The sequence below is a fragment of the Alligator mississippiensis genome, chromosome 11, assembly GCF_030867095.1.
Source record: "Alligator mississippiensis isolate rAllMis1 chromosome 11, rAllMis1, whole genome shotgun sequence".
Taxonomy (NCBI): Eukaryota; Metazoa; Chordata; order Crocodylia; family Alligatoridae; genus Alligator; species Alligator mississippiensis.
Genome location: NC_081834.1, coordinates 56,230,679 through 56,240,365, shown reverse-complemented (window position 1 = coordinate 56,240,365; position 9,687 = coordinate 56,230,679). Strand labels below are relative to the sequence as shown.

The 9,687-nt window shown below is 52.2% G+C and overlaps 1 long non-coding RNA gene across 1 annotated transcript; it reads left to right on the top strand.

Moving 5' to 3' along the window:
- The first annotated feature begins 353 nt into the window (after nt 1-353).
- On the top strand, nt 354-6,123 carry LOC132244134 (uncharacterized). The gene is made up of 2 exons (XR_009455732.1): nt 354-5,615; nt 5,805-6,123. It is a non-coding gene; the product is annotated as an uncharacterized LOC132244134 (long non-coding RNA).
- The last annotated feature ends 3,564 nt before the right edge of the window (nt 6,124-9,687 follow it).

The window sequence follows — 9,687 nt, the reverse complement described above, 5'->3', positions numbered from 1 at the left end:
GCATAGGGGCTGGAAGCCAGAGTGGGGCCAGCTGCAGCTACACCATGGGCAGAGGGGATGAAGTGCCTGGGACCCCAACCTCGCCCTGCTCAAGGTCATCCCTGGGAAGCTCCTGGCACAGCCAGGCTGCTCCTCCAGGGGCATGGTGCAAGGACACCAAGGATGGGAGAAGCAGGGTGGTACCCAGCATGGTGGAGAGAGGAGTTGGGCTCAGCAGGGGAGGAGGGGGTGGGGTCAGACCCACAGCAGGGAGAGGCGGGAGTGGGGGTCGGATCTGATGTAGGGGGATGGGATTGGACCTGCAGCGGTGGGGGAGGGGGGTCAGACCAGCCAGGGGTTGGGAGCGGGTCAGATCCAACATAGCAGGGGTAGCAGGGAGTGCAGTTGGCCCAGCCTCAGCTGGGGGCAGGGACTTCATCCTGGCCTGTCATTCTTGGTGAGAAATTTGCAAGTATAATAATAGCAATAGCATTGCTAATAGAAATACTAATATTGCTACTACTCTGGTTATTATATTTACTACTATTACTTCAATTAATTTATGTCCCAGCATGTCCCTACTCCCAGTTGCAGCCAAACAACAGCACAGCACGGGAGCTCCATGTTGTGAGTACCTAAGTAGGAAGTTGCCTTCTTAGCGCAGCTGGCAGTGCACCCATCTTGTAACCTGAAGGTCCTGAGTTTGAGCCTCAGAGAAAGCAGCTGTTTTGCCCTACTCCAAAAGCCCTGTCCCAGGCATCACCTCTGGCTATTCACATCCACAGCCAACACCCCTGGGAATTGGGCTGCAAAAACTGGGTGCTGTACTGACCTCTACCCTTGACATACCCCACAGTGCTGCCCAGCTGCAGTCCCACCCTGGCCACGGGTTGTTTGCTCTCTGATGCAGCCTTTGACCTCATACATGGAAACCCTGAGCAGTGTCCAGCTAGCTCAGGTGGTAAAGCATGAGACTCTTAATCTCAGGGATGTGGATTTAAGCCTCAAGTTGGGCATGTGACTTCCCTTTTTTCTACTGACTGTGCTGCTGTTACTGTACCTCCTTCAGGCAGTGTTCTGACAGAGAGATCCCTTCCCCAGGCTACTGGACTCTGCAGCCCCAGGCATGAGGCAGAGACCACCCCAGGCGGTCTGCCCTGCCCCAGGGAAAAGCCAAGGGGGAACTGAAGCAATGGAGGGGGTTGTTAGAGCGAGCTCCCAGGACAGTTTTTTTCCAGGGATCTGTCCAAAACACCGGGGTTGGGAGGATTTCCTTCCCTGCTCAGGATCAGACCCTGTAGTCCAAGGGGGAGCATGGACACCACCACAGACGAAAAACACAGCCAGGGACAGGGAGCCTCCCTCTTTGCAATGGAGCAGAGAAGCCCAGTGTCCAGCACACCTCCAGCTCTCCACATAATGCTCTTTCCCAAAATGTTGCAACCTGCCTATGATGCAGCTTGCAGTGAAGGGCGATTTTACCGCTTGAGAAATAGCACTGCCCCCCTCTCTTCCCCTCCCCTCCAGTCTCCCACCCCATCTCCAGGGCATGGATGGGCTCCAGGGAGGTGGGGAGGGGGCAACCAGACACAGTCAAGAGATTCAGCTCCCTGGCCTGCATGGTTTGTGCTCTGGCTATGAATAAAACAGGAAATATTATTACTTAGTGGAAAAAAAAAAAACAGGTGAAGGCCTGTTAAGTATTTGCAGTGGCCCCGGTGACATGGTTTTTGTGATGGGCAAGGAAGCCATTACCCTGAAGTAGAGTAGTCACGTACTCAGGAAGCAGCTGTTGCGGTGCATGTTTTTTTCAAAAGTATCTAGTTACTTGAGTGTTGCAGAAACCACTGGCATTTTAACCACTGCTTAGTTTTGCAGGTGTGCTTAAGTCTGGCCGCCGCTTGGTTTTGCAAATGTAACACAGTCTACCCGCAGCTCATGAAATCGCAGCTCATGGAAAGTATCTGGTCCTTACAGGTGTGTCAACAGTTTAACCTCAGCGCAGCTCATGAAAAGTACCGGACCAAGTGGAAAATACGCATACGCAAATGCTTTGTAACTCTTTGTAACCTTAATAGCCTGACCTTTGAAAAAGTATAAAAGTACACCTCGCCTTTAATCGGGGCCATTTTGCCTCTTTGCTGGTTTGTGGTCTTTGCTTGAGCAAATAAACTATAGTGAAGCCTTTACCTGTGTTGCCTGGTTCCTATGCGGCTAGACAATGAACATAAGGGAGTTTTCTCCCACGACAATCTGGCAACCCAGTTGGGACCCGTCTAGCTTGGAGCCTTTGGAGACCTCCACCCCCTGACACCCCAGTGCGCACCAGGTGAGTTCACCTACTTGGGTCAGTCTCGGGAGGTGGATGGTCCCCTCGGGACCAATACGGCGGGATCCTTAAATCAGGTAAAGGAATGGTACTTTAGGTACCTCAGGTTTGTATGTTTTTGGTTTAATTTCTGGTTCCTAGTTGCTCCAGGGTTTTATAGTTTCTGGTTAGTCCTTTAGAGGACTCTGGTCTTGTTTCTGTTTGATTGTGGGTTCGAGTCCCACCTTTATTCCTCTAGAGGACTTTGGGAGCAGTCCAAGGGTATCCGCCTGCCTCTTAAAAGCTAATAGAGCGGCAACCTGGCCGAAAGGCAAAAGACACGGGTATGAGGTAGAAGTACTGTCATAACGGCCAGTGACTAGGGTCTCGGACTCAAGACACCCCTCCTTACGGAGAAAGCCAGTGGGGTCCGAGAATACCGGTTGTATGTACACGTGCTGGCACATGCCAGCAGGGGACTCAGGAAATCGTGGGGAGCCATCACCTCGACCGACTCCTGGCGACCACCCAAGTCCTGAGCCTGTAGATGGATCAAGGCATCCCTCTCCAGACTCAACCTCCCCGAACACTGATTCAACTCCCATAGCTAATTGCACCCGACAACGAGTACTTAACCCTAGCCTTCTGGCTCCCCTGAGAGATTACCCAGTACCTGGTGATAATGGCCAAGTTGTCAGTCACTGGACATATACTCCATTCACCACCACTGACCTCTTAAATTGGCAAGAAAATACTCCCAGACTTAGAGACGATCCAGAAATAGTCCTAAGGCATTTTAAAACTATCTTCATGACCCATCATCCCTTGTGGTCAGACATCATGCAACTTCTCGAAAGCCTCTTAACCTCTGACGAGAAAACCCAAGTACTACACCATGCTGACCAATTTCTAGATGACTAGCAGCATCAAAACCACCCCATGCCTAATGGCGTACCTAAGCATGATCCAAATTGGAAGTATAACCAGGAAGGAGGGCAAAATGCAAGACAAATGCTAAAAAATTATCTTAGATGGAGTAAAAAACGCAGGAGATAAAACTGCAAATTGGTCCAAGGTGACAGGTGTTGTTCAGGGTCCAGAAGAACACCCTTCAAACTACTTTGAAAGACTCTGTAAAACTATGCGCCAACATGGAAACATGGACCCCGAGTCACCTGCCACTTTGCCTGTGATAAGACTTGTATTCATAAGCCAAGCTAGCAAAGATATTAGAAAGAAACTCCAACATAAGACCGAAGGTGTTGAGGGCAAATCCATGGCCGAAATCTTAGCCATTGCTACTAAAACCTTTAATGGAAGAGAAGAAAAAAAGAAAAAAGAAAAACAAAGGGAAGACCAATCCAACATTTGCATGTTGGCAGTGGTAATTCAGCCACCAAATCCCTATGGAACCAGTCTGTTCCGTGGCCCGAGGCCCTTTGCACCTAGACCACCGGGCCACACTCTCCAACCATATGGATCCAACGTGTGCCACTACTGCAAACAAGAGGGACACCGGAAAAGAGATTGTAAATTGAGACCAAAAAGGCCCCCTGGCAACTACCCTGAAACCAAAAAGAAAGAAACATTGTTACAGTTGCCCCACATCCTACTCAAGACCAGTTTGAAGACTGACAAGTTGAGGGAGATTCTACGTGCCACCTTTTGCAATCATCCCTTACACAACCCAAAGATGTTGCTTTAAACTGCAGTGCTCAAGATCCCATGATACCTTTAAAAATAGGGGAACACATCTATGAATGTCTATTGGACATGGGGGCAGCCTTTTCTAGTATCTCAAAAGGACACCTTTCCCCAAGCGGAAAACAAGTCACAGTTATGGGTATCGAGGACAGACCTTTCCGTTGTCCCTTTTCTCAAGCCGTTGATATCAAGATTAATCCTCTTTCAGCAGAACACTCCTTCCTCTTAGCCTATAGTCCTGTCAACCTTCTAGAAAGAGACCTTCTCTGAAAACTACGTGCCACCATACAGTGTTCACCCGATGGAATTATCTTAACATTCCCATCCTCTCAAATCCCTACATTGGCTGCGGTCCTTGTACCCACCCAGAACCCAAGTTTAGAGTCTCTTCCTTCTAGCCTAAAAGAAAAGGTACCTTCCGAACTTTGGGGCCTCACCTCCAGCTCAGTGGGATCCTGTCAAAATTCTAATTCGCACCAATCTTGAGCCACCTAAAGTACCCCAGTATCCTTTAAAAGCAGAAGCTATTGAGGGACTCAAGCCTCTAATTGAATATTTTTCTAAACAAGGAATTTTGATTCCCTGTCAGTCACCCTGTAACACTCCCATACTTCCAGTAAGGAAACCCAAGCCTGGTCCAGACGGAAAGCCCATCTATCGTTTTGTTCAAGACCTCAGACAAATTAATAAGTATGTCATTCCTCGACACCCTGTTGTTCCTAACCCCAATACTATCTTAACTGCAATACCCCCTGACACTGCTGTTTATACAGTAGTAGACCTCTGTTCTGCTTTCTTCAGCATCCCCATCCACCCTGAATCCCAATATCTTTTTGCCTTCACCTGGGGTTCTTCTCAACTAACCTGGACAAGGTTACCCCAAGGATATGCAGAATCTCCCAGCATTTTTTCCTTCAAATTCTTCACAAAGATTTGCAAGATGTTACTTTTCCTAACTCCTCATCCCTCCTAATATACGTGGATGATTTACTCTTATGCTCTACCTCATCAGAGGCATCTACCCAGGACACCATCATCTTGCCCAGCCTGCAACTGTAGCTGAATGCACACAGAGAGGGGGGCACGTGCCCCTCAGGGCCTCCACTGGCGTGCATACAGTGGCAAGAGCCCCCCTGCACCCTTGGACAAGCTGCCTGGGCTCCATCCTCTCACCACGCACCTGGCTGGGGCCCCACTCAATTTACCCCTGCTCCTGCCTCTGCAGCACCATCCCTCACTGGGGCCTCAGTTGGGCTCCCGCCGCTTCCCTCCCCCACGGACTGATCTGCTGACTGGGGTTGGGGCATGTGTGTGCGTACTCCCCTTCCCCCCCTCCCCCCCTCCCCCACCTTGGGATAGACTTCAAGAGGCCTTGATCCACTGCTTGGTAACCACTGTTGTAGATCTAAGTAGCCCCACCCCCTTTTCAGATGTCATGGATCTGAGAAGCTCCACTCCTCCCTCCAGCTAGCATGGTGTTGGGTTGGCCCCTCTGACCTCTCTTTCCCTCCAGAGCTATGAGATCCACATCACCCACCATGTCCAGCCAGAGCCTGAGCGAATGAAAGAGTTAATAGTCTGCAGTGGGGGTCTCTTCCTACCCAGAATGCCGCGGGCCTACAAGGTGGGGGTTGCAGGTTGGGAGTGACAGGCATCATGGGTGGCAGGGAGCTGTGGTTTGGGAGTGAGGGGTACTGACAGGGTATGGGGGGGATGTGAGTTGGGAGTGAGGGGTACTGGCAGGGCTGCGGGGGTGGAGACTGCAGGTTGGGAATGAGGGGCACTGCCTGACCCCTACCTGGCGCTTCCACAGCCCAAGCGCCTGGTGCTCTCATGCGCTGCTGACCTGCCCTGCTGCCGCCCTGCCCTGGCCGTGGGCCTGCCTGTGGCCTCGGCAGAGTTCCTGCTCATCGGGGTCCTGAGGCAGGAGGCTGAGCTGGGCCCTTACTGCCTGGACCAACCCTATCCACTGGCGCACCCGGCCCCCTCCACCCGGGAGAGGAAGGGAGCAGCTGGCTCCTCTGGAACCACCAAGCGCCGGCACTGACAGGGTTAATGCCCTGGGGGGTTGGGGGGGGCTGTTCCTATAGATGACTATATTTTTCAATAAAGTGACTTTTGCAGGAAAAAAAGGTGTTGGTGTGAAGTGAGAGGGCAACTTAAAATAATACAGCCTTAAGTATTGCCAGCAATTTTTTTGTCATATAAAGTAATTGTAATAAATCTGTTACTGTGTACTGCTGACAGGTTGTCTGTGTACCACTAGTGGTACCTGTACTACCGGTTGGGAAGTGTTGCTCTAGACCAATACAGCCACAACTCGGACACCTGGACTCCCTAGCAGCTGGGGTTCCTGGCACGAACCTGCCCCCCATGGGTGTCCCCCCGCCACATAACCTTTGACCCAACCCTATTTTGGGGTGTGGCCCTTTAATACCCTCCCCTGCCTGCTGGTGGGAGCTGGCATCCTCCCCTCCCCATCAGGCCCCTGCTTGGGCACTGCTTGAGCCTCCAAGCCCAGAAGCGGCACCTCGAGAGGCACCGTGGGAGCATAGAAGGGCGGGTGGCATCAGACGAGAGCAGCTCCTGCCCGCGGTCTGCCACAGCACGGTGTGGTGGAGCCAAATGAGAGCAAGAGTGTTCACACCACGTCCTCCACACCATGGCAGCCCGTGTGGAGCATCGAGTGAGGTGGCAGTGAGGACTGTGGTGCACCGCCGCAAGGAGGAGAGGGCTAGAGCGTCCATGTGGGGTCCTCCACATCACGGCGGTCAGTTACTGGCCTGAGGCACCAATGAGTAGATAACGCCCCAAAGGGGCTAGAGTGTACCCTTGCGCTCCTCCATACCGGTCACTGCCTTGCAAGAGCGGGGTGGGGGAGACACCCGGGAGAGAAGCAGAGAAGCCCCCAAAGGCAGGGCTAGAGTGGTTGCTTTCAGTCTTCCCAACATGGCACCCCCTTGCCCCTCTACCTAACGGATGACCATAGACACTAAGGGTGTGTGTAGGGAGGGGCTACTTCCAGGCCTCCTCTGTCCCATGAGCCCCTGAGGCCCCTAGGCCTGGATGGGGGGGAGAACCCACGTGTCTTGAAGTGGGCAGTCAGGGGCTGTTGTGTGTCGGCTGCCCACCACAGTGCCTGCCTCTGGACACCTGGGTTCTCCAGATGTGTGGGGGAGCCCCTCCCCCCCAGCAGAGATTACAACACCCAGCAGCCTTTGCGTACGCCCCCGTCTTCGAATGTTGACCTCACAATCTCCCTCCCCACCACCTCCTGGTAGCTAAGTTGGCCCTCTGGTGGCATGACCTACATCCTCACTGGTCTCTCTCCACCCAGTTAGAACTTTCCACTCAGCCAGATTCCAAGGGTGGAATCTTGGCCTCCCCAACATTCTACCCTTAAAGGACCCGCTGCATCCTAGCAGCCAGGCAAAGACAGCTTCCAAATGCCAGCTGAGGCACAGCTTGCTGCCTGGTGGGTGCCACCAGTGGTGCCCAGGTGCTGCCTCATGTCCTGTTCCCATGGGGGCCCAGATGTGCTGGGGGGGGGGTGATGGTTCTGGCTACTGCCAGCAGGGGGTGGTATTGGGGTCAAAAGGATGCTAGGTAGCATTTTGCAAGTCTTAAGAATTAACCTTCAGTTGACTCGGAGCCAACAGCGTCACTCTGCTTGTAAAGCTCATGGTGGATTAACAGGAGAGTCACTATCAAGTCCAGGGAAGGCGCTTGCGACGCGTTATGTGTATTGCGCAAGTGCCTGATGAATTGCGTAATAAATTTAAATTGGCCCCGTGGCCATGGGCAAGGTGAGATCAGCTGCGAGGACAAAGTGATTGTTACATAATGAACTGATGAATCACGCCATAAGTCTAGACGGGCAACAGGATCAAAGTAATGATCACATGATAAATGTGACTGTATAGTGGTGAAAAGAATTGACCAGCCATGAAGTCAGCGCTTGAAGATATGTAACAACTCTATGGCTGGTTTTGATCTGGCTTTAATTTGAACATGTAGCAGGGCCTGTATCGATCCCTCTGCTCTGTACCGCATTGATGAGGCCTCTCCTGGAGTCCTGTGTCCTGTTTTGGGCCCTGCGCTTGAAGAAGGATGTGGAGAGATAGAAAAAGTCCAGCTCAGGATCACGAATGATCAGGAGCCTGGGAGATGAGACTGATGAGCAGAGATTCTGGTTTCCTCTCTAAAAATTGCAACTTCTCTGATTAAAATCCCCCAAATCCATCACTCACCACCCACAGCCCCCTGGACCATGCTGGTGCCCTCACTCCCCACCCACCAGCGCCCCTTACCCCACAGGCCTGCTGGAGGGGGCCCACAGCTGTCAGGGCTACAGGGCCAGGGACCCAGGTCCAAAGCCCTTGCCTTCTGCAGCAGCGCCCAAGCCCCAGGGACAGCCTGCGGGAGGCAGTGTCTGCTGCACCAGGGCAGAGCAGAGCTTGGAGCCTGCCTCCCCCTCCCCTGTGGGCAGCATGGCCAGAGCGAAGCCCATGGGTGGGGGGAGGGGGGTGCTGGCTACAAATGACCGACTCCCAGGATCCTTAAAATTCTGGCTTATGAGATGGAATGTGCAAAACTGAAAGAGTTAAAACCCATGAATGCAACCCTTCAAATTATGAGGGGCACTGTCTCTCAAATACCCTCCTCCCCACCCCCAGTCGGGGATGATGCAGCCTTGAGCAGGGGGCTGGACTAGACGTGCCCTTGTGAGGTCCCTTCCAGCCCTGCTTTGCTCTGATCTAGTGCCAAGCCAGGGGACTGTCCAGGCCTGTCTCTCACTGAGGACATTACCACCAGCTGCAGATACTAGTTCTGCACACCCAGGCCAGCCTGTTCCTTTGGTCCCAGCCCTTCCTGATTGTGTTGACCCCTATCCTATTCTCTCCTTAACTTTCTCCTTTCTAAACCAGAGGTTGGTGCTCCCTGGGAAAGGAAATCAGTCCCGTATCCAGCAGTGACCCTAAAAAGCCAATATAATATATTGGGCAACATGAAGAAGAGAAAGAATCCAAATCAGAGAACATTGTTATGCTATTATACATGTCAGTGGGACTCCCACATCTGAACCCTTGTGCCATTCTGGTTCCTGCATCTCCAAAAAGGATGCTGTACAATTAGAAGTTCAGAGAAGGGCAGCCCAAAGGATCAGGGGCCTGGATCTGTTGCCATACCAGGAGAGACTAAAAAGGCTTAGACCCTTCTCCTTGGAAAGCACAAGGCTGAGTGGGGGTAGGATAGAGGTATGGACCAAATGAACAGGGAACCGTTGTTGACTGAGTCCTACAGAATTAGACCTTGGGGGCACCTGCTTGTCATAACCCAATGATTTTAAGTGCCTTGGAATTATTTCCCGCTACAGCAAAGCTTCTTTGCATGGTGGAGTTTTCTGCTGCAGAGGAAAACTCCGGTGCAAGAGAGTTCCCTCCATTCATATGCAAATTTGTGTCCCACTATTGGCCAATTGTAAATTATTCCTACCTGGCAGGTAGCGATTGGCTTGCTAGCCATATAAAAGGTTAGAGCAGTTTCCGCCCAAGTCGGAGCTGGAGCTGGAGCACTCCAAGGAGTGTGAGAGAGAGGCAGAGTGATCGCTAGAGAACTAGTGCGTATCTCAGAAAGAACTTGGCGGCCTGATCAACCACCGATTGATCCCCATCGTCGAACGCTGTGTCCTGACG